This window comes from Magnolia sinica, chromosome 10 (genome assembly GCF_029962835.1).
Source record: "Magnolia sinica isolate HGM2019 chromosome 10, MsV1, whole genome shotgun sequence".
Taxonomy (NCBI): domain Eukaryota; kingdom Viridiplantae; phylum Streptophyta; class Magnoliopsida; order Magnoliales; family Magnoliaceae; genus Magnolia; species Magnolia sinica.
In genome coordinates this window covers 59,107,791-59,135,012 of record NC_080582.1, presented here as the reverse complement: position 1 = coordinate 59,135,012, position 27,222 = coordinate 59,107,791, and the positions used below count along the sequence as shown (strand labels likewise).

The 27,222-nt window shown below is 35.4% G+C and overlaps 1 long non-coding RNA gene across 1 annotated transcript; it reads right to left on the bottom strand.

Moving 5' to 3' along the window:
• Window positions 1-783: 783 nt before the first annotated feature.
• On the bottom strand, window positions 784-25,867 carry LOC131257491 (uncharacterized). The gene is made up of 3 exons (XR_009177448.1): window positions 25,424-25,867; window positions 1,176-1,322; window positions 784-906 (listed from the first exon to the last, which is right to left on the bottom strand). It is a non-coding gene; the product is annotated as an uncharacterized LOC131257491 (long non-coding RNA).
• Between the last annotated feature and the right edge of the window lie 1,355 nt (window positions 25,868-27,222).

Genomic DNA, 27,222 nt, shown 5'->3' with positions numbered 1-27,222 from the left:
GAAGAAGAAGAAGAAGAAGAAATATTGTAGTTGTTTCCTGACTCTTAGCTATTATTTCATGTTCAATGGTTGTTTCTCTCCTAAAATAATCTCCTCGCATGACATTACTTTTGTAGCTTTATCACATTCGTTGTCAACACCAACAACAAATAGAAACTAGGCATAGCCACAAACAAAATCCATACCTTAAGCTGTATATAGATTATCATAAACCTAAAGCAAGACCTATACCAAGTTGATCCTAGATTTCCAAATACAAATCGCATAAATATCTTGATGTATTTAGAAAAAAGTGTGAATCTAAGGAATTCCAGAAGAATATCTAGAAAAGAGGCAATGGGTAATTAGTTCAGAATTTTCTCATGAAACTTCAAGGTTGAGATGAAATCAGGAAACAGAACAGGAACCTAAGAAGCAGCCCTCTGACCCAGAGACTCACGGTAGACTAATTTCCCAATATCACTGAAGATTCATGGTTTTACCTTTCAAACATATTCTCTCCTTTTTTCTTTCAGGGGTGAATGACGCCTTCGGCATGACAGAGCACACAATTAGTTAAGAAGGCAGGACCACAAATTTGTAAGCTAGCCATTGGCCAAATGCATTAAATTAACAAATTTTAGACATTTTAACTAATTTGTTAACAAATGTAATTTCAGATTCAGTATTTAATATTCAAACTTCAATAACAATTACCAAACAAGTGTTCAAGACTTCATATTCAAATTTCAAATTCAGCCTTCAAAATTCATATTTAACTAACTAGGCCGCTAGATAGGAGTAGATTAGGTGAGACCCCGAACTCACCCAAGATGATGCGGCCCATACTGTGGGGCCCACCTTGATGAATATATTTTATATCCAAGCTATCTCATTCAGGCGCTTCTCTACTCTCATGATGCAGACCTATACACAAGCATCACAACCAATTAGAATTACAAGGATCCATTCAAGACATGGCCTACCAATCAGACCATTCAACTGATTTCCCGTTTCATCTTGCATGGAACTATTTAAAATTGTAAACTCCACGGTCATGACCTAATGCTGAATTCTTGACATAAGGTGTTAGTTTAGAGGATTGAATAACGTAATAGAGAACAAGGGATTTTCATTTGATCTAGAACTAATGTTATTAGTCATGAGAAATTAGGCATTTGTATTTAACTGGTTACCTGGTTTTCAACTGCAAATCTTGTCGGAGACTTTCTATCTTCTCATCTGCGTGAAAAGGTTGGATGGTTTTTCGATTCCCATGGCATTGCTACCATTAAATGCAGAGAAACTACCACTCCCTTGCGGGTTGCCAAAGGCCCCAAAGACTGAATTAACACTATGTGAAAAATGAAAAAAAAGGACGGATTTAGAGATGGTTTTGGACCGTCTCTAAAATTGCTTGATTTAAAGACACTTTAGAGACGGCTGTAAACCATCTCTAAAATTTTAGACGGCCCCTGACCGTCCTTAATATTGTCTTAAAAATTTGAACGTCCACAAGTCATTTAAGACGGTCATTGACCGTCTTATATGGGTCATCCAAGACGGTCATTGGCCGTCCACATTAGAGACGGTCCTTGACCGTCTTATATGCGGTCATCTGAGACGGTCATTGGCCGTCTTTTACTTGCAATCTGAGACTGTCAAAGACCGTCTCTATTAGAGACGGTCCTTAGCCGTCTTACAGCCCTGTCAAAGACTATCTTTATTAGAGACCGTCAAAGACCGTCTTTATTAGAGACGATGAAGGACCGTCTCTATTAGAGACGGTCCTAAACTGTCTTATAGCCCTGTCAAAGACCCATCTCTATTAGAGACTGTTAAAGACTGTCTCTATTAGATGCTCGGGTCAAAAATGAAAAAGCTCAAAAAAATTATGAATTTCAAAAAAAAAAAAAAAAAAAAAAAAAAGAAAGTTGAGAAGATTAGAAAAATAATTAACAATGTTTAAAAAAATTTTAAATTTTGAAAAAAAAAAACTGTAATTTTATAAAACACTAAATTTTGAAAAAGAAAATTAAGAACTTTGAATAATGTTGATAATTTTGAAAAAAAAAATTTCAATAAAAATATGACATTTTGAAAAAGAAAATTTAAAAAATTAAACAAAATTGTGAAAAAATTGATAAAATGTAAAAAAAAAAAAAAATTTTAAAAAGAAAACTAAATTTTGTATTTTGACAACAAAAATTGAAAAGTTTTATAACAAAAGTGAAATTTAAAAAATGATATTTTGAAAAAGAAAATTTAAGAAACTAAACAAAATTGTGAAAAAAATAACAAAACTAGATTTTGATGATGGAAAAAAATATATATTTAAAAAAAGAAAACTAGATTTTGTATTTTGATAAGAAAAATTGAAAAGTTATATAACAAAAGTGAGATTTTGATGATGTGTTGTATATCCTTGCCGCCCATACGTTTCTCCAACCCATTTTTGGGCCGGGTATAAAAAATTATGTAGATTTAAATCTTAAGTGGACCACACCATTGGAAAGAATGATAACATAGTACCTTGCCATTAAAAATTATAAAGAGCCCATCGTAAGATTTTAGTAATGTTTATTTGCAATCCAACTTGTTGATAATGTAAAAGAGATCTAGATGAAGGTAAACTATAAAGATCAAATTGATCCAAAACTTTTATGGCCTTCAAAAGGTTTTTAATGGTTATTCATCATTGTTTTGATTGGTATGGCCCACCTGAGATTATTGAGTTCTTGTGATTTGAAATCACATCTTAAAATATGATGGAAAAATATATGGACGGTGTCGATATACATAAAATATATCAAGGTGGGCCCTACACGGTTAGAGTAACATCCATGAAGGAGTTACCTAAATAGTGAAATGGTACTATAAGGTCACCTCATGGGAACTTCCCATGAGGTTAATCTGTGTGGGCCCCACCATGATGTGTGTAGAACATCAACACCATGCATTTGATGTGTCCCCTTTAAGTCCAAAAATCAGTCATATACGAGACTTAGGTGGGCCATGGCATCTAAAACTATGTGAAGACATCCCTAAAACATATAAAAGCATTTGGTGGGGCCCACATGAGTTTTGGATGTGTATGAAACTTGGTCTGACTCCTCATCCAAGTGGGACACACATAATGAATGGGCTGGATCTATGAACCACATCTAGGTGGGCCCAATAAATGATTATGAATGTTTTAATGGGAGGGTAACTCTCTCAACTATAGTATGTGGTGTGGCCCACCCAAGTTATGGATTGACTTTATTTTTAAGCTCGTGGCCTAGCATGGAATGATGCATCTGATTGACGGGGCATATTCAAAGTTCAAGTGGACCCACCATAGAAAAGAGTGGGATAGTGACACCCACTATTGAAACCTTCTTAGGGCCCGCCGCGATGTTTATTTGAGATCCAATCTGTTTATAAGTTAATACAGACATGGATGCGGTTGAAACTTGGTCTGATCCCTCATCCAAGTGGGACACACATAATATTTGACCAAAAAAAAAAAAGTAGTAAATGACTCTGCATGTATCAGCCGACGTCTCTAAATATGATGGGAAGGAATCTAGAATGTATTCCAAAAAAAAAAAAAGAAACCTCTTGCTTTTATTCTATTTCCCAAACTTCACCTCATTTTATGCATGACTTGGAGCTGCTTACACTAATAGATCCTTAATTAGTCAACTGAAAAAGCCAGGCTTGCCCTTGGTTAAGCACAAATATCACTATTTTGCCATGCATTTGAATTAATCTTCTTTTATATACTAAAACTTAATTTGGTCTGGCATGAGCCTAGGTCCGGGCCTAGCCTGGCCTTATACATGTGGCATATGAATCGAGAATTAACCTAACAAGTCCTGATTTAAAGCCCAATGTTTAAAGTAAAGATGGATTAATGTTGAGTCTTGCCAATGTCTATTGACATTAAATTCCATGACGTTCAAGGGAAGAATTACCGTTGTGCCATATTGAATTTTTATTGGTAAGGGTTTAGCTAATCTTAATAATTTTTATGGATGTGGAGACCAATTAAATGTTTTGAGAGAGCAGCTAAAAGGTGTCACATGGATTCACTATCCAGTATAGTTGCATCATGTTCTTGAGGTAAACATGTCGCCGTTGGCACAGGAACACCTTTTCAACTTATGTGGAGCAAGAAAGAAGTTAGTGTTCTTCCCTTTACCATTGTTGTTTGATTGTTAATTCATGCAACGATTATTTTTTTTATGCCATAGGTCTTGGCACTTGCTATTTTTCTTAGAATTTATTAGTTTAATAACCTAGCTGTGTAAATTATTAGACTTTGTTTGATAAGCATAAATATGAATCACCTTCTTTCTTCTTTTTTGCTAGGTGGCATCAAATCTAGATGTCGTAACAGATGTGTATGATTTCCTCCATTTGGTAAGCACTATTTCTAGTGAAAAAGAAGTAAACAATGAATGTCTAAGTGCAGATGTTAATGAAAAAGAAGTAAGCAATGAAGCAGCCCATTTAATCTAATCAATCTACTCCCTGGCGAGGTTGGAAATCAAATGATGTAAGAAATGAGAGGGTTCAAGATGCTAAATCCCAAGATGTAAATTGTTGGAACCAACCGAATGATTCATCTGCCAAACCACATGTTTGGGATAAGGACAAGATGCATGGTCAATCTAATTCTGTCTAGGGTAGTTAGAACCCAAAGGGTACCCATATGGAGAGATCTTCAGATATTGGTGGTTGGAATGAAGACAAAGGACAAGATGAGTTGAATCAACCAACAAGATCTCCTGTTTGGAGTTCTTCCCCTATTAAGAAGTCTTCAGATGACAGCAGTTGGAAAGAAAACAGAGCACAAGCTTGATTTCTATCGACCGACCAGAGCTCCTAGATGGGGTTCTTCGAGTAGATTCATTACACTCAATAGTAGAAGAGATGTAGATTCATTACACTCAATTCAGGCATGGTTTGCACCAATTTAAGGACTATACATTAGGCATTCAATATATAAGACTGGAGTGAGACTAATTAGGCATTTAAATGTGTTGCAGGATGTTGTTTGAATTACTTGTCCTAACAGGTGCACAAGTTGAGATGGATTAGACTTCTATCTTGAGAAAACGCCATGATTTCAGGTAGTTATTATTGTAATAAAAAGTTAAAAAAATTAAAAGAGAGAGATAATGAATTCATGGAAAGAAATGTTCTTTATCATTAGGTACTAAACTTCAAGTAATGTATGAAGTGCTTATTAGATGTTGTGAAATATAATGCCAACAATTAGTATTTCATGTCCCATAATGTGTTTTATTTTGTTCTTTCTATGAAATTGGCTTCTTTTTTCTAAACATGTACCTATTGCATGCATTTTGTTAGTAATTGACATCCACCCATACATGGTATCTATTTTTTTATTTTTCTATTTTTATTTTTTAATGTTGTTCTATGATTGGACTGGTTCCTTCTTTCTTGGCAGACATTTTGATATCAATCTGGTTGAGTTGGGAAAGGAAACAATGAGTGAAGATGATAGAGTTGTCTTGTTTTCAGCGATAAATCTTACTGGGAAGTTTGACATTACGGGTTTAGGACAAGAAGGGGTATTTCCATACTGTCAATCCAATTTTCCAGATCATTTTAGTGGTTGAGCCCAAAATTAAAGCATATCCAAAGCTCAAGTGGACCATACCACAGGAAACAGTGGGAATAATGATTTCCACCGTTGAAATCTTCCTATGGCCTACAGTGATTTTTATTTGTCATCCAACCTGTTCAATAGATCACAAATACATAAATGAAGGGAAAACTAAAATATCAACTTGATCCAAAACTTCAGTGGCCTCCCAAAAAATTTCAATGGTAGACATTCAGTTTATACTATTTCCTATGATGTGGTCCACTTTAGATTTTTATAGGCTTCATTTTTTAGCTTATGTAATAAAATCATATGTTAAAATGGATGGATGGAGTGGATAAAATAAATAAATCATGGTGGGTCCCATAGGATTTACTGAGTAGGCTTGGGAACGGATTGACTACTCCCCTAGCACCAACCAATGGTTGGTGGTCGGTGCTCTGTGGCCCCCACCATGATGTATGTGTTTCATCCATGTTGTCCATATATTTTTACAGATAATTTTACAATATGAGACCAAAAATGAGATATATCCAAATCTTAACTGGACCACATTCTAAGAAACAGTGTTGAATAAGCGTCAACCATTAAAAAACATTTTGAGGCCATAAAAGTTTTGGATCAAACTGATTTTTATTTTTCCCCTTCATCTGGCCCTGTATGACCTAATCAACATATTGTATGTCAAATAAATAGTACAGTGGGCCTTAAGAAGATTTTAATAATGGATATATACTAATTTTATAATTTATTTTATATATATATATATATATATATATATATATATATATATATATGGGAAAAGGTTCCATGTGGTCGAGCTCATGAGAACTTCTCATAAGGTCGAACTGTATGGGCCCCACCGTGATGGGTGTCAAACATCTACCCAATCAGTCAGATGCACCATTCCATGGTGGGCCTGGGGCTTAAAAATCAAGTCAGTCTGTGACTTTTTTGGGCCACACCATGTACAAAAGTTGAGAGGGGTTACCCTCCATTAAAATATTCATAATCATTTGTTGGGACCACCGAGATGTGGTTCACAAATCCAGCCCATCCATTATGTGTGTCCCACTTGGACGAGGAGTCAGACCAAGTTTCATATGCATTAAATTTTTAGGTGGGCCCCACCAAGTGATTTTATATGTTTTAGGCATTTCTTCAAATGATTTTAGATGTTATGGCCCACCTAAGTTCTGTATACGGCTGATTTTTGGGATATCCCATAATTTCAAGGGGGCCCATTAAATGCACGGTGTTGATGGTCGGCACGCATCACAGTGGGGCCCACACAGCTCGACCTCGTGGGAAGCTCCCGTGAGCTCGACCGTATAGAACATTTTCCCTATTTCCAACGGATAAAATCCGTAGCCTAACCACAAATTCCATAGTAAAAGTCTTGATTTTAATGGTGGACGTTCAATCTATATTGTTTTCCCGTGGTGTGGTCCACTTAAGATATATATCAAGCTCGTTGTTTAGGATCAACCCTAAAATTATATTTAGAAATGGATGTATGGCGAGGATTGAAACATATATATCATGGTGGGGCCCACAGAGCCCTACCAGATCCAAGGCACAAGTGACGTTATTTATTTTGCTGTGAAATTTGTGTTTGATTTAAAATAGTGGTGACTCATTCATGATAATAGTGACAATGATATAGAGTAATCCAGACCATCTAAATAATGGATCTAGTAATTAATGGTTAATATTTATATTTTTCTTTTATAAAACTATCTTAATCGTCCAGTAAATAGTCCCTTAAACGTATGGTTATTAATGCAGTTAATGTATTAAAGTATGGAAACTCACAATCTGCGGATTTGAAAGTAACATCTCATTTCAGAAGAGGGATTTCCTCTTTTGACGTGCGCGCGCCATGGCTTTTTCATCTTCCTTTTTCATCTCTTTCTTCTCGTGCGCTTCTCCCATCTTGGATTCAAATATTCAATCTCCCATCTTACCTCCAAATCTCATTCTCTCTTTTATTTCTATTCCTTTCTTCTCATTATCGGGTTCTTAGATCAGATCTAGAGCTACAGATCGAGTAGGGTCAACAACCTGCGGATGTGGTCATCAACGGTGAGCAATCAAGGACCCTAATCAACGGTCAGTGGTTAATGGCCAAGAAAATTGATGTCCTGCATCTTCTTTTTTTTTTTTACTTTGGATGTCCAGCATCTGATCCGAAGATCATTCCAATGGATCGAGGGTACTCTCTCTTTCTCAACGGTGAGCATCAAGGACCATAGCTCGTTCTCTTCGAGGCACTCGGAGGTCCTTTCTCTTTCTCTCTATTTTCCCCTTTTGATGGCCAGAAATTGGGCAGCAGCCATGGCAGCGACAGCCATGTACACCGCTGTCCACGGCCTCCTACATGTTTGAAGAAATGCTCCAACTAATATTCTCGATTGTGTCACGTACACTTTCAGAACATGGCCCCCTATATGTTTGAAGAAATGTTTCAACTAGACCTAAGTTATAAACATCTCCTCTTCATCATGGACCCCATCATCATCAATATAGGTAAGGATGCCATGTCCAAAGAATAACCTCTTAGGTCTCAAAAATCAGTCCACTGACCTGTTGGACTCAGCCCTGTTTCACCTCTAATGGTGCTTCCCCCATTAGAGGTGAAACGGTGGTACTGTGTACTTCACTTAGGAGGGACATATAACAACGGTGAAACTTAAGTCACAAGTTTAACTAGTCATGATATCTGAAATTATTGGAAACCCAAGGTATCAGTTATGAGTCCTTTCAACTGTGAAAAGCAGTTTATTCTTGGTTTATTACAAGAAAAGAGAGAGAGATTGTTTTACCAGTCCTTTCAAGAGTTGAGATTAGATATCGTTAATAAAAAAAGAGTTGAGATTAGATTAGATGGTTTGGAAAAATTGCGTTAGAACCATAGAAGATGGAGATGTGTTTTGGGTCTATGTCAACTGTAACTTACGAATGCTGTTGATGAGAAAGTGAACTTTATTTTTCTCTTGAGTGATTTTTCTCTTGAGAAAGGGAACTCTAGTTGGTAGAATAGAAATACTCTAGCTACCAGAAAGGCTACATGCCAACTTATCTTTGCTTTCTAGTTTTGTAACTGATCTAAATGCTTGTTGATACTTTTTGAATTGCAGTACGTCTATGGTTTCTGGACAATATATATTGATTGGGTGACTGTGTTGTTGTTCTGATTATATATTTCTTATCTAGACCTTATAACACAACCCAAATGGGAGGTTTGTTGTGGTTTGTGGGGATGGAGAATACATTATATATACACAGCTTTGGCCTGGAGAAATAGATCCTTTGGTTCAGCATTGGAATTTTTTTGGTCATCAGATGGAGAATATCCAGTTAGGGAAAGTATATCAAGGATCAAGATTTTTGAGATCACATATAACAATGGTGAAGGCTGTTGCTGTTCTTAATAGCAAGGAGGGAGTTAGTGGCATTGTGCACTTCACTTAGGAAGGACATGTCCCAACTACAGTGACTGGAAGCCTCTATGGTCTTAAACCTGGACTCCATGGCTTCCATGTCCATGCTCTTGGTGACACAACAAATGGCTATTTGTCCATACTCTTTTACATTTAGTCTCTATATTATTATTTTTTTCTTTTTGTTGATTGCCCTATTGGTGATCGATTGCAAGTAATATATAGCCAATGGTCCTGTGTGTAATGGGAAGAAGTCTGATGTTATTTTTTTAATGGAGAAGAGCAGTAATACTGGTCTTCATTTTTTATTTTTTTTAATTGGTAAAATTTACATGCATTTTGAGGTTTTAGGAGTTTAAACTGACACCCTTTTGTTTTCTTTTATATTGATTCTTAGGGATGGATTTACCATTGCAGCTAGAAGTAACCAAAATTTATATCTTCTTTTTTGGTTATACACAGGTTTGGGTATATGCTTTAGGTTATATATATATATATATATATAGATATATATATATATATATATATATATATATATATATATATATATATTTCTTTAAGTGGAACTTTTGATAGGGTGATACTAAAGGACCTACCAAGGCTGGCGATGGATTTGGCAAAAAGGATGTGGTTGCAGTGCCTATTATTATTATTTATTTATTGTGATGTTCACATCACATGGTTATAGTAGATTTGAGTGTTATTTGCATGAGCTTGTCATAATGTCTTCTGATTGTTTCGGTGGTAAATGAATTTGCTAGATTACTCATCAGGGTTCTTTTACTCAACGAATGAGCTATATGCATTCTTAGGTAAAGATTTCTTCTCAATATCACTTGCTTACTGAAAATATAAATCTTGAAATTTGATATTGTATATACTATTCAGTGGCATTTTTGTATGAATGCAAATCTTTTTCCTTCAAAGGGCATAAAGACTTCATTTTGTAGGAAGCCAAATCCTTGGAGAAAGATTCATTTTGTCACATTTGGGCATGGGAAATGTGATGTTGTTGAATCCATAAAATTTGTTTGGATACTGGGAAAGAATTGGAAGGAATTCTATGGTGTAGGTACCTATTTATATAAAAAAAAATTTCAAAGAAGTGACAGTTGGGAAGGAATCCAGTTGCTTGGAATTTCCAATTGAACTTGTGGCTAGGAATTTAGAAAAATAAAAATACAAAATGCTGGAATTTCTAACTAGAAATCATTTCTAGGCTTTCCTAATCCCAATCACAGGAATTTACCCCTACTTAGATTCTATTTTGAGGTGGGTACTTTTCCAAGGAGCCAAATGACCCCTTACGATCTTTGATTTTTTTTTATTTTTAACACATGCATTCACTGTCACTACTCAGTATTTATTTGTCATGGAAATATATCAAAGATAAAGAATAACTCCTGACATGTAGACGTAGCATTGGTGATACATAGGAGAATGGGAAGAATGTATGAGACTACTTGTTACTATGTGGCATCTCTGGAGAAAAGTTCCTTCCTTTTTTTGTAAGCTTCTATAAAGAGAAACTTCGTAGAAGTATACATAAAAATGGAGCTTATTCCCCAGGGTGGGCAGGGAGAGGGGTTATCTATTCCAATTCACATACTTCTAGAGGAACATTAAAACAAGCAAAACTTACTTGTGCATGTCTATCCAGCTTATTCCAGGTCTCATTGTAGATATACATAAATGTATTCCCAAATCCTTAAACCTAAACCTAAACCTAAACCTATAACCTATAACCTAACCTAAACCTAAACCTAAACCTAAACCTATAACCTAAACCTATTCTCAAATCCCTAAACCTATAACCTAAACCTAAACCTAATCCTTTAACCTATAACCTAAACCTATAACCTAAAACCTAAACCCAAGCCTAAACCCGATCCCGATCCCGAACCCAAACCCGATTTCCTAAACCTAACCTTAACCTATTCTCAATTCCCTAAAGCTATAGCTTATAACCTAAACCTAAACCTTAACTTAAACCTAAACCTAAACCTATAACGTAAACCTATAACCTACAACATTAACATAAACTTATAACCTACAACATTAACCTAAACCTATACTTATAACCTAAACCTATTCTCAAATCCCAAAACTTATAACCTAAACCTAAACCTTAACCTATAACCTAAACCTAAACCTTACCTACAACATTTGATTTTTTTTGTATGGATGCATCATGCATGGTTTTATGATAAAACACATGTATGTATGTGTGTATATGTATGCATGCACACATGGATGGATGAAACGTATGCATGCATGCATGGATGGACAGATTATGCATGTGTGTATGCATGCATACATGCATGGATGGATTTATGTGTGTGTATATGTATGTATGTATGCATGCATGGATGGAAGATCATCACACATGTGTGTGTATGTGTGTATGCATGCATGGATAGATGGATGGATTGTTAGATCATGGATGGATGGATCATCATGCATGTGTTTATGTATGTATGCATGCATGGATGAATGGATGTATCATCATGCATGTTTGTATGCATGTATGTATGTATGCATGATCCCAAACCTAAACCCGACCCCAAACCCGAACCCGATTTCCTAAACCTAAACCTTAACTTATCTTCAATTCCCTAAAGCTATAACCTATAACCTATAACCTAAAACCTACACCTAATCATGTGCATATATTTGCGGATATATATAGATCCATGTATCGGTTGCATGGATCTATATATAGGTTGCATTATAGGAAAACATTTAATGATGTGTCATACAGGTTGTGGCTATCAAAGATATAATATCACCTCCTTATAGGGAAACATTTAATGATGTGTACAGGTAAATTCATTTTTTTATTCCTTATATTATTTTCCAGTTATATTTGTGTTGGTTTCAGAGTACAGGTAGCAATAGAAAGTGTTGGTCGATTGTGGCTTATAGACAAAGGGATGAGTAACCAACAATACGAATATGGGAGGCCTTCCCCAGGTATCCAAATGCTTTTAGATATAATCATGTTGTTTTTAAATGTATTAGATCGAAATTGATGGAGCAGACTCGGATGTGCGTCGGAGCTATCCGGATGTTGAGTGGGGGTCCCTGGAAGGTGGGAACCGCTTTTATGACCATGATGAAGCTGTCCATTTCTTATGGACAGCATTGGAGTGGCCTGACCATTTGGACAGGCCATGTTTATCTATTAACTCGAAATTGATGGAGTAAATCCGGATGTGCGTCGGATCTATCCGGATGTTGAGCGGGGGTCCCTGGAAGGTGGGAACCGTTGTTATGACCATGATGAAGCTGTCCATTTCCTATGGACAACATTGGAGGGCCCTGGCCATTTGGACATGCCATGTTTATGTATTTGATCGAAATTAATGGAGCAGACCCAAATGTGCGTCGGAGCTATTCGGAATAGCGGGGTTCCCTGGAAAGAGGAAACCGCTATTATGACCATGATGAAGTTATTCATTTTTTATGGACAGCATTGGAAGGGCCTAGCCATTTACGCCGGATGGCCGTGTTTATATTTGTATTTGCAGGGACCATACCCTTAACCTAAACCAAAACCTATGACCTAAAACCTTAACCTATAACCTAAACCTCAACCTTAACCTAAACCTACACCTTAACCTAAAACCTAAAACCTAAACCTAAACCTAAAACCTAAATGTATTCTCAAATCCCTAAACCTAAACCTACACTTAATCCTAATCTTAACTCCCTAAGCTAAACCTATACGTAAACTTGAAAACCCAAACATAAACCCAATCCCGAACCCGAACCTAAACCTTAACCTTAACCTATTCTCAATTCCCTAAACCTATATCTTATAACCTAAACGTAAACCCAAACCTTAACCTATACCTATAACCTTGACCTAAACCTAAACCTTAACCTCAACCTATAACCTTAACCTAAAACCTAAACCTATAACCTAAATATAAATTAAAACATATAACCAAAACCAAAACCAAAACCAAAACCTATATCCTAAACCCAAATGCATTCTCAAATCCTATAACCCATAATCTAAACCTAAACCTAAACCTAAACCTATAACCTAAACCAAAGCCAAAACCTATCGCCTAAACCCGAACCCATTCTCAAATCCAAAAACCTATAACCTAAACCGTTAACCTATAACCTAAATCAAAACCTATAACCTAAACCAAACCTAAACCTAAAACCTAAACCTATAATCTATAACCTAAGTCAAAACATATAATCAAAACCAAATCCCAAAACCCAAACCTAAACCTAAACCTAAACCTAAAACTTAAACCTAAACCTATAACCTAAAATCAAATCCCTAAACCTAAACCTAAACCTAATCCTATAACCTAAACTCAAATTCCTAAACCTTAACTTATAACCTAACCTAAACCTATACTTATAACCTAAAACTATTCTCAAATCTCAAAACCTATAACCTAAACCTAACCTTTCCCTAAACCTATAACCTAAACTCAATTCCTTAAACCTATAGCCTAAACTCAAATCCCTAAACCTTAACCTATAACCTAACCTAAACCTATATTTATAACCTAAAACTATTCCCAAATCCCAAAACCTATAACCTAAACCTAAGCTTTCCCTAAACCTATAAGCTAAACTCAATTCCCTAAAGCTAAACCTACACCTAATCCTAATCTCAACTCCCTAAACAAAACCTAAACATAAACTTGAAAACTCAAACTTAAACCCAATCCCGAACCTGAACCCGATTTCCTAAACCTAAACCATAACCCATTCTCAAATCCAAAAACCTATAACCTAAACCTAACCAAAACCAAAACTTATAACCTAAACCCGAACCCATTCTCAAATCCCAAAACCTATAACCCAAACCAAAACCAAAACCTATAACCTAAACCCGAACCCATTCTCAAATCCCAAAACCTATAACCTAAACATAAACCTTAACCTAAACCTATAGCCTATAACCAAAACCTATAACCTAAACCCGAACCGATTCTCAAATCCCAAAACCTATAACCTAAACCTATAACATATAACATAAATTAAAACATAAACCTATAACCTATAACCTAAATCAAAACCTATTACCTTTCTCGAAACCTACACCTAATCCTAATCTCAACTCCCTAACCTAAACCTAAACCTAAACTTGATAACCCAAACCTAAACCCGATCCTAAACCCGAACCCGATTTCCTAAACCTAAACCTTAACCTATTCTCAATTCCCTAAACCTTAACCTATAACCTAACCTAAACCTAAATCCATAACCTAAACCTAAACCTAAAACCTAAGTGTATTCTCAAATCCTTAAACCTAAACCTACACCTAATCCTAATCTCAACTCCTTAACCTAAACCTTAAACCTAAACTTGAAACAACCTAAACCATCCACCAAATCTAAACCTAAACTACCATCCTCAAACCCAACACCATATTAACCTAAACCTAAACATAAACCTAACCAATTACCTAAACCTAACCTTAACCTAACCTAAACCTAAACTAAACTACCTATAACCTAAACCTAAACCAAAAACCTAAAGATTCTCAAATCCCAAACCTAAACCTAACCAACCTATAACCCTAACCTAAACTAAACCTAAACTTGAAACCCAAACCTAAACCCGATCCAACCCGAACCGATGCTAAACCTAAACAAAATCCAAAACCTAAACTAAACTAAACTAAAACTAAACCTATACCTATAACCTAAACCTATAACCTAAACCTAACCTAAAAACTAAACTCCCTAACCTAAACCTAAACCTAAACTTGATAACCCAAACCTAAACCCGATCCTAAACCCAAACCCGATTTCCTAAACCTAAATCTTAACCTATTCTCAATTCCCTAAACCTTAACCTATAACCTAACCTAAACCTAAATCCATAACCTAAACCTAAACCTAAAACCTAAGTGTATTCTCGAATCCTTAAACCTAAACCTACACCTAATCCTAATCTCAACTCCTTAACCTAAACTTAAACCTAAATTTGAAAACCCAAACCTAAACCCGACCCTGAAACTGAACCCGATTTCCTAAACCTAAACATTAACCTATTCTCAATTCCCTAAACCTATATCTTATAACCTATACCTAAACCTAAACCTTAACCTAAACCTATAACCTATGACCTTGACCTAAACCTAAACCTAAACCTGTAACCTATAACTTAAACCTAAACTTAAAACCTAAATGTATTCTCAAATCCCTAAACCTAAACCTACACCTAATCCTAATCTCAACTCCCTAACCTAAATCTAAACCTAAACTTGAAAACCAAAACCTAAACCCGATCCCGAACCCGAACCCAGTTTCCTAAACCTAAACCTTAACTTGTTCTCAATTCCTTAAACCTATATCTTATAACCTAAACTGAAACCTAAACCTATACCTAAACCTAAACCTATAACCTAAACCTACACCTAATCTTAATCTCAACTCCCTAACCTAAACCTAAACCTAAACTTGATAACCCAAACCTAAACCCGATCCTAAACCCAAACCCGATTTCCTAAACCTAAATCTTAACCTATTCTCAATTCCCTAAACCTTAACCTATAACCTAACCTAAACCTAAACCTAAAACCTAAGTGTATTCTCGAATCCTTAAACCTAAACCTACACCTAATCCTAATCTCAACTCCTTAACCTAAACTTAAACCTAAATTTGAAAACCCAAACCTAAACCCGACCCTGAAACTGAACCCGATTTCCTAAACCTAAACATTAACCTATTCTCAATTCCCTAAACCTATATCTTATAACCTATACCTTAACCTAAACCTTAACCTAAACCTATAACCTATGACCTTGACCTAAACCTAAACCTAAACCTGTAACCTATAACTTAAACCTAAACTTAAAACCTAAATGTATTCTCAAATCCCTAAACCTAAACCTACAACCTAATCCTAATCCTCAACTCTCTAACCTAAGCCTAAACCTAAACCTTGACTAAACCAAAACCTAAACCCGTAACCTAAACCTAAACTAACCTAAAAATCTCTAAACCTAAACCTCTAACCTAATCTCAATTCCCCAATCCTATATCTTATAACCTAAACCGAAACCTAAACCTAACCCTAAACCTAAACCTAAACCTATAACCTATAACCTAAATATAAACCTAAAACCTAAATGTATTCTCAAATCCCTAAACCTAAACCTAAACCTATAACCTATAACCTAAATATAAACCTAAAACCTAAATGTATTCTCAAATCCCTAAACCTAAACCAACACCTAATCCTAAGCTCAACTCTCTAACCTAAACCAAAACCTAAACTTGATAACCCAAACCTAAACCTAATCATGAACCCGAACCCGACTTCTTAAACCTAAACCTTAACCTATTATCAATTCCCTAAACCTTAACCTATAACCTAACCTAAACCTAAATCTATAACCTAAACCTAAACCTAAAACCTAAGTGTATTCTCAAATCCTTAAACCTAAACCTACACCTAATCCTAATCTCAACTCCTTAACCTAAACTTAAACCTAAATTTGAAAACCCAAACCTAAACCCGATCCCGAACCCAAACTCGATTTTCAAAACCTAAACCTTAACCTATTCTCAATTCCCTAAACATATATCTTATAACCTAAACCTAAACCTAAACCATCACCTAAACCTAAACCTAAACCTGTAACCTATAACCTTGACCTAAACCTAAACCTAAACCTGTAACCTATAACCTAAACCTAAACCTAAAACCTAAATGTATTCTCAAATCCCTAAACCTAAACCTACACCTAATCCTAATCTCAACTCCCTAACCTAAACCTAAACATAAACTTGAAAACCAAAACCTAAACCCGATCCCGAACCTGAACCCGGTTTCCTAAACCTAAACATTAACCTGTTCTCAATTCCTTAAACCTATATCTTATAACCGAAATCGAAACCTAAACCTATACCTAAACCTAAACCTAAACCTAAACCTATAACTTATAACCTAAACCTACACCTAATCCTAATCTCAACTCCCTAACCTAAACCTAAACCTAAACTTGATAACCCAAACCTAAACCCGATCCTAAACCCAAACCCGATTTCCTAAACCTAAACCTTAACCTATTCTCAATTCCCTCAACCTTAACCTATAACCTAACCTAAACCTAAATCTATAACCTAAACCTAAACCTAAACCCTAAGTGTATTCTCAAATCCTTAAACCTAAACCTAAACCTACACCTAATCCTAATCTCAACTCCCTAACCTAAACCTAAACCTAAACTTGAAACCAACAACCCCAAACCTTCAACAATACTATCAACTACCAACAACCACAACAACACCAACCACAAGACACAACAACAAAACAACCAACAACCACAACCACAACAACAAAAAACAACAACAAACAACACCAACCAAACAAAAAACAACACACCAAAACAACACACAAACAAAAACAAACAAAAAACACCAAGTCACAACACAACAACAAAACCACATCCATTATATCAAAACTTTTATCCAACTACACACAACAACAACAACAACATAACAACAAGAGGGGTATATAATCCCCACCTAGATAGGATGTTACAGCCAATACAACAACACCTCAAAACAAACACAATAACAAACAATAACCAACAACCACAACACAACAACAATAAACAAACAACCCCCCACCTTCAACAAATTATCCAACACAACCAACCAACAACAACAACAACAAAAACAACAAACAATAACCAACAACCACAACCACAACAACAAAAAACAAACAACCCACCAACCCAACAACCAAAGAAACCAACACAACAACAACCAACACACAAAACAAACAAAAAACAACAACCACAACCACAACAACAAACCAACAACCCACCACAAACAACAACAACAAACAAACACAACAAACAAAACCAACAACCACAACCACAACAACAAAAACCAACAACCCCACCACCATAACAATACTATCCAATACAACAACAACACATTACAACAACAACTACACAACAACAAACAATAATTAACAACCATACCAACAATAATAAACCAAACCCACCACCTTCAATAACTACTTTATCCACTACAACACAATAACTACAACAACAACAACACAAACAACAAACAATTAACCAACAACCACAACCAAATGTGTGCAAGAGCCTCATGCTTGTCCAAATCCAAACAAGGTGCTTGACAAACAACAACAATACAACAAACAATAACCAACAACAACCACAAACACAAACCCGCCAAACAGGCAACATCAGAGATCTTACAACAAGAACAACAACAATAAAACAAATAATTTAACCAACAACAAACCATAACAACAATAAACCAACAACCCCACCACTTTAACAACAATAACCAACAACACACAACCACAATAATAATAAACAACAAACCACCACCACCTTCACAACTACTATCCAACTACAACAACAACACAAAACAACAAACACAACAACCACAACACAACAACAATAAACAACAACCCACCACCTTCAACAACTATTCTCAATTCCCTAAACCTTAACCTATAACCTAACCTAAAAATAAATCTATAACCTAAACCTAAACCTAAAACCTAAATGTATTCTCAAATCCTTAAACCTAAACCTACACCTAATCCTAATCTCAACTCCTTAACCTAAACTTAAACCTAAATTTGAAAACCAAAATCTAAACCCGATCCCGAACCCGAACCCGATTTCCTAAACCTAAATATTAACATATTCTCAATTCCCTAAACATATATCTTATAACCTAAACCTATAACCTATAACCTTGACCTAAACCTAAACCTAAACCTGTAACCTATAACCTAAACCTAAACCTGTAACCTATAACCTAAACCTAAACCTAAAACCTAAATGTATTCTCAAATCCCTAAACCTAAACCTACACCTAATCCTAATCTCAACTCCCTAACCTAAACCTAAACATAAACTTGAAAACCAAAACCTAAACCCGATCCCGAACCCGAACCTGATTTCCTAAACCTAAACCTTAACCTATTATCAATTCCCAAAACCTATTTCTTATAACCTAAACTGAAACCTAAACCTATACCCAAACTTAAACTTAAACTTAAACCTATAACCTATAACCTAAACCTACACCTAATCCAAATGTCAACTCCCTAACCTAAACCTAAACCTAAACTTGATAACCCAAACCTAAACCCGATCCTAAACCCAAACCCGATTTCCTAAACCTAAACCTTAACCTATTCTCAATTCCCTCAACCTTAACCTATAACCTAACCTAAACCTAAATCTATAACCTAAACCTAAACCTAAACCCTAAGTGTATTCTCAAATCCTTAAACCTAAACCTACACCTAATCCTAATCTCAACTCCTTAACCTAAACTTAAACCTAAATTTGAAAACCCAAACCTAAACCCGATCCCGAACCTGAACCCGATTTCCTAAACCTAAACATTAACCTATTCTCAATTCCCTAAACCTATATCTTATAACCTATACCTAAACCTAAACCTTAACCTAAACCTATAACCTATGACCTTGACCTAAACCTAAACCTAAACCTGTAACCTATAACCTAAACCTAAACTTCAAACATAAATGTATTCTCAAATCCCTAAACCTAAACCTACACCTAATCCTAATCTCAACTCCCTAACCTAAACCTAAACCTAAACTTGAAAACCAAAACCTAAACCCGATCCCGAACCCAAAACCGGTTTCCTAAACTGAAACCTTAACCTGTTCTCAATTCCGTAAACCTATATCATATAACCTAAACCTAAACCTAAACCTATAAACTATAACCAAAATATAAACCTAAAACCTAAATGTATTCTGAAATTCCTAAACCTAAACCTACACCTAATCCTAATCTCAACTCCCTAACCTAAACCTAAACCTAAACTTGATAACCCAAACCTAAACTCGATCCTGAACCCGAACCCGATTTCCTAAACCTAAACCTTAACCTATTCTCAATTCCCTAAACCTTAACCTATAACCTAACCTAAACCTAAATCTATAACCTAAACCTAAACCTAAACCTAAAACCTAAGTGTATTCTCAAATCCTTAAACCTAAACCTACACCTAATCCTAATCTCAACTCCTTAACCTAAACTTAAACCTAAATTTGAAAACCCAAACCTAAACCCGATCCCGAACCTGAATCCGATTTCCTAAACCTAAACATTAACCTATTCTCAATTCCCTAAACTCATATCTTATAACATATACCTAAACCTAAACCTATAACCTATGACCTTGACCTAAACATAAACCTAAACCTGTAACCTATAACCTAAACTTAAACCTAAAACCTAAATGTATTCTCAAATCCCTAAACCTAAACCTACACCTAATCCTAATCTCAACTCCCTAACCTAAACCTAAACCTAAACTTGAAAACCAAAACCTAAACCCGATCCCGATCCCGAACCCGATTTCCTAAACCTAAACATTAACCTGTTCTCAATTCCCTAAACCTATATCTTATAACCTAAACCTACACCTAAACCATCACCTAAACCTAAACCTATAACCTATAACCTTGACCTCTAAACCTAAACCTAAACCTGTAACCTATAACCTAAACCTAAACCTAAAACCTAAATGTATTCTGAAATCCCTAAACCTAAACCTACACCTAATCCTAATCTCAACTCCCTAACCTAAACCTAAACCTAAACTTGAAAACCAAAACCTAAACCTGATCCTGAACCCAAACCCGATTTCCTAAACCTAAACCTTAACCTGTTCTTAATTCCCTAAACCTATAGCATATAACCTAAACCGAAACCTAAACCTATACCTAAACCTATAACCTATAACCTAAACATAAACCTAAAACCTAAATGTATTCTCAAATCCCTAAACCTAAACCTACACCTAATCCTAATCTCAACTCCCTAACCTAAACCTAAACCTAAACTTGATAACCCAAACCTAAACCCGATCCTGAACCCGAACCCGATTTCCTAAACCTAAACCTTAACCTATAAACTAACGTATACCTAAATCTATAACCTAAGCCTAAACCTAAAACCTAAGTGTATTCTCAAATCCTTAAACCTAAACCTACACCTAATCCTAATCTCAACTCCCTAACCTAAACCTAAACCTAAACTTGAAAACCCAAACCTAAACCCGATCCCGAACCCGAACCCGATTTTCTAAACCTAAACATTAACCTATTCTCAATTCCCCAAAGCTGTATCTTATAACCTAAACCTAAACCTAAACCTATAACCTATAACTTTAACCTAAACCTAAACCTAAACCTGTAACCTATAACCTAAACCTAAACCTAAAACCTAAATGTATTCTCAAATCTTTAAACCTAAACCTACACCTAATCTTAATCTCAACTCCCTATCATAAACCTAAACTTAAACTTGAAAACCCAAACCTGAACCTGATCCCGAACCCGAACCCGATTTCCTAAACTTAAACCTTAACCTTTTCTCAATTCCCTAACCTATATCTTATAACCTAAACCTAAGCCTAAACTTAAACCTTAACCTAAACCTAAACCTAAACCTAAACCTATAACCTATAACATAAACCTAAACCTAAAACCTAAATGTATTTTAAAATCCCTAAACCTAAACCTACACCTAATCCTAATCTAACTCCCTAACCTAAACCTAAACCTAAACTTGAAAACCAAAACCTAAACCCGATCCCGAACCCCAAACTGATCTCCTAAACGAAAACCATAACCTATTCTCAATTCCCTAAACCTATAGCTTATAACCTAAACCTAAACCTTAACCTAAACCTAAACCTAAACCTAAACTTGTAACCTAAACCGAAAACCTAAATGTATTCTCAAATCCCTAAACCTAAACCTAAACCTACACCTAATCCTAATCTAAACTCCCTAACCTAAACCTAAACCCGATCCCGAACCCGAACCCGATTTCCTAAACCTAAACCTTAACCTATTCTCAATTCCCTAAACCTATTGCTTATAACCTAAACCGAAACTTAAACCTAAACCTAAACCTATAACATATAACTTAAACATAAACCTAAAACTTAAATGTTTTCTCAAATCCCTAAACCTAAACCTACACATAATCCTAATCTCAACTCCCTAACTTAAACCTAAACCTAAACTTGAAAACCCAAACCTAAACCCGATCCCTAACCCGAACCTGATTTCTTAAACCTAAACCTAAACGTATTCTCAAATCCCTAAACCTAAACCAACACCTAATCCTAATCTCAACTCCCTAACCTAAACTTAAACTTAAACTTGAAAACCTAAACCAAAACCCAATCCCGAACCCGAACCCGATTTCCTAATCCTAAACCTTAACCTATTCTCAATTCCCTAAACCTATAGCTTATAACCTAAACCTAAACCTAAACCTATAACCTAAACATAAACCTAAACCTAAACCTGTAACCTATAACCTAAACCTAAACCTACACCTAATCCTAATCTCAATACCCTAACCTAAACCTAAACCTAAACTTGAAAATCCAAACCTAAACCCGATCCCGAACCCGAACCCGATTTCCTAAACCTAAACCTTAACCTATTCTCAATTCCATAAACCTATAGCTTATAACCTAAACCTAAACCTAAACCTAAACTTTAACTTTAACCTAAACCAATAACCTATAACCTAAACCTAAACCTAAACCTAAAACCTAAATGTATTCTCAAATCCCTAAACCTAAACCTACACCTAATCCTAATCTCAACTCCTTAACCTAAACCTAACCTAAACTTGAAAACCCAAACCTAAACCCGATCCCGAACCCGTACCCAATTTCCTAAACCTAAACATTAACATATTCTTAATTCCCAAAACCTATTGCTTATAACCTAAACCGAAACTTAAACCTAAACCTAAACCTATAACATATAACTTAAACATAAACTTAAAACTTAAATGTATTCTCAAATCCCTAAATCTAAACCTACACATAATCCTAATCTCAACTCCCTAACCTAAACCTAAACCTAAACTTCAAAACCTAAACCTAAACCCGATCCCGAACCCGAACCTGATTTCTTAAACCTAAACTTAACGTATTCTCAAATCCCTAAACCTAAACCAACACCTAATCCTAATCTCAACTCCCTAACCTAAACCTAAACTTAAACTTGAAAACCCAAACCAAAACCCGATCCCGAACCCAAACCCGATTTCCTAATCCTAAACCTTAACCTATTCTCAATTCCCTAAACCTATAGCTTGTAACCTAAACCTACACCTAAACCTATAACCTAAACCTAAACCTAACCTAAACCTGTAACCTATAACCTAAACCTAAACCTACACCTAATCCTAATCTCAACTCCCTAACCTAAACCTAAACTTGAAAATCCAAACCTAAACCTGATCCCGAACCCGAACCCGATTTTCTAAACCTAAACCTTAACCTATTCTCAGCTCCTTAAACCTATAGCTTATAACCTAAGCCTAAACTTAAACTTTAACCTAAACCAATAACCTATAACCTAAACCTAAACCTAAACCTAAAACCTAAATGTATTCTCAAATCCCTAAACCTAAACCTACACCTAATCCTAATCTCAACTCCTTAACCTAAACCTAACCTAAACTTGAAAACCCAAACCTAAACCCGATCCCGAACCCGTACCCAATTTCCTAAACCTAAACATTAACATATTCTCAATTCCCTAAACCTATAGCTTATGACCTAAACCTAAACCTAAACCTAAAGCTTAACCTAAACCTAAACCTATAACCTATAACCTAAACCTAAACCTAAAACCTAAATGTATTCTCAAATCCTTAAACCTAAACCTACACCTAATCCTAATCTCAACTCGCTAACCTAAACCTAAACCTAAACTTGAAAACCCAAACCTAAACCCGATCCCGAACCCGATTTCCTAAACCTAAACCTAAACCTTAACCTATAACCTAAACCTATAACCTAAGTTTAAGCCTAAAACCTAAACCTAAACCTAAAATCAAAAAGTATTCTCAAATCCCTAAACCTAAACCTACACCTAATCCTAATCTCAACTCCCTAACCCAAACCTAAACCTAAACCTAAACTTGAAAACCCAAACCTAAACCCGATCCCGAACCCGAACCCGATTTCCTAAACCTAAACCTTAACCTATAACCTAACATAAACCTAAACCTATTACCTGCACTTATAACCTAAACCTATAACCTAAACATAAGCCTAAAACCTAAACCTAAACCTAAAATCAAAATGTATTCTCAAATCCTTGAACCTAAACCTACACTTAATCCTAATCTCAACTCCCTAACCTAAACTTAAACCTAAATTTGATAACCCAAACCTAAACCTGATCCCGAACTCGGACCCAATTTCCTAAACCTAAACATTAACCTTAACCTATTCTCAATTCCCTAAAGCTATAACCTATATACTATAACCTATAACTAAAACCTAAACCTTAACTTAAACATATAACCTAGGCCTAAACCTAAACCTAAACCAAAACCTAAGCCTTAACCTATAACCTATAACCTATAACCTAAAACCTAATCCTAAACCTAAACCTAATACTAAAACCTAAAACCTAAACCTAAACCTATTTTAATGATCAGTTTTATTTTTAAAAAGTGCCTACTTTTTTGGAAGAAGTTTATGCAATTCTTCATGATTCTGAATTATAATGTTTTGTTGGTTTAATATTTTTTTTTTCAGGTGAAAGACGCAAAAAGAAAATTGTTGCTGATTTTTTTTTCTTTTTTTTATTTATGATGTTAAACTTATATGTATTTATGTGTGAATGAATGTAATGTGGATAAGATTGCTTGTGTTTGGACGGATTTAGTTTATGTTTGGATGAATGTAGTTTATGTTGGATTTACGTAGTTTGGGTTGTTTTGATGGATGTGAATGTGAATATGATGAAATATATTATATAACAGGTGTATATCAGGAAGAATACGATGAAATATATTGTAACAGGTGTATATTGACCCTCTTATAATTTAAAGGACGGTCTATGGCCGTCCTTTGAAGGCCCATAAGAGACGGTCTATGACAGTCTTTTTTAAGGACGGTCGATGGCCGTCCTTTTAAAGGCTTATAAGAGACGGTCCGAGACCGTCCTTTTAAGGATGGTTCACGACTGTCCCTTTTTAGGACGGTCCATGATCGTCTTTTTTTGGTCAATAAAAATGACGATTTTCGATCGTCCTTTAAGTAATACGACACGTCAAAATTTGACGGCCCTTGCGACGATCCATGACTGTCCTTTTTGGTCATTTGAGACGATTTTGGACCGTCCTTTTTTCGAAGTTTTGGCATAGTGTAAAGGAAATAAGTTGTTTTTGGAAGTTGAAAAACAAAAGAACTTACTTTTTCTTAAGAGAAACTTATGTAAGTTTAATAACCAAACTAAATAAGAAGTAACTTCTTGACTTACATAAGTTCGAAGGACTGTGAATGAAGTTAGAAGGAGAAAAGTTCAACCTGGTGTATGGGAGGGTACATTGAGTTTGTACAAACACGGCACTTAAGAAGCTCATTCACACCATTAGTGGAAGATACACCTCCTTTAATGCTATAGGAGCAATAGTGGGCTTAGTTAGCTAGAATTTTTCCAATTCATCACTTGCAATGGATAACTCAGGATTTGCAGCTTAGGATTCAAGGACTTCCTTGCAAATGCTACTCCCAGTCCCAGGAGCCATGTTGACTAATTCACAATCTCAGTTTCACACAGCCTAAACAAACAATGGCCAATGCTATGTTATAACATTCCAACTCCTTCCTGCAGCTGCACCTAACCGATGCATGAACCTAAGAAAATCTTTGCTCTCACATAAAATAAAATACATGATTAATGCCAATCCATTCACTGCTGCAGTGGCAAGAACCGTTGCAGTTGCTAAGCCTTGTGCCACTTGGCTAGGATATGCATAAAATAAAAAAGAAGATTTGAGTCCTCTATGATGCACTAATCACAATTACTAGATTATAATTTTCTTACCAACCAAATGATGTAGTTGCAGCAAAAACAATAGCAAGCCTATTGAATTGAAACCATAACATTATTTGTACGAAACCATTCTTAATACAGAAAATTGAATAGTCAAAGACAAATTCATCCTTTTAGAATCCACATTGCTGGCAAAATAACTGTTGTACGCATATAAGCCAATGGATGAACTTGGAAAGGAAACTCATGACTGAAGACAAATAAGTAGAAATCCGTGAGGAAGCAGAAATTAATGGTGTTTTGCATTTATAGGAAGGTAAAACAAAGCATTATCATAGCTCCAGATGCTGGAAATTGACATCATGAGAGTATTTTCTATAAAGGAGTGATAAGATTAAAAAAGAATACAGATTATAGCTTATATGTGTATTTGCTTACAAGAAGAGGAAGCAAAGGTGAAATACATGGAAATTATTCTTAAATCAGATCAATAGTGATAAAGCTTGTGCAAATGAATGGTGAAAACACCAAGTTCTTTGATCCATTTTAGAAATATATAAATCATTCTACAAAACAAGCAATAATGTCATAAGTAGAAACACAACAGGAAGTAAATGCAAACATATTATATTTATTTGTTAATAGATAGTCTCTAGCAAATCACATCCATATAAGAATACTTAGCTTTTGATATCACTGTTCTCTCACATAAACTTGTATAAATTTAGCTCAAGCACCCTTCTCATGCCAAAATGGAAATTAATAATCACCATGACCTAAACTTAAATAAAAAGAAACCAGAGACATACATCACTGCCATACAATTCCAATCCAATCTCGATTCATGAATTAAAGGAAATTATTCAAATTTCACACTTACATTAGGAATAACTCACTGAAAAACCCACACACACTAAGGTTTAGAGGATTCCACATTTGAAACATAAACAATAATAACTGGGAACGGAACATACCTTACGAATATTTCCTATGTTTGCTCCACCTTTACCCATCACTTTACCCACTGCATGGGCCAGGATTACAATCTCCAGGGTTGAAGGCAGTATGTACAAACGAAAATATACAAAGAGAAGGCTCAGATAAAAATTAAAATACCCAAATAACCAGCCTAAAGCAGAGGTAAAACTCTAAGATATGAAATACAAACTGTAAGTGCTATAGTTTATATCCCTGTCTGTTGTCAAATTTGTGGTGCCAAAATCACTGTTATATATAACTTGCATAAGTGAAGCTCTATCAAGGATCAACATTCATAAACAAGCTAAGCTCACAACAAGCAAAGCTCACAAGTACAAGGATCAATCTTGAA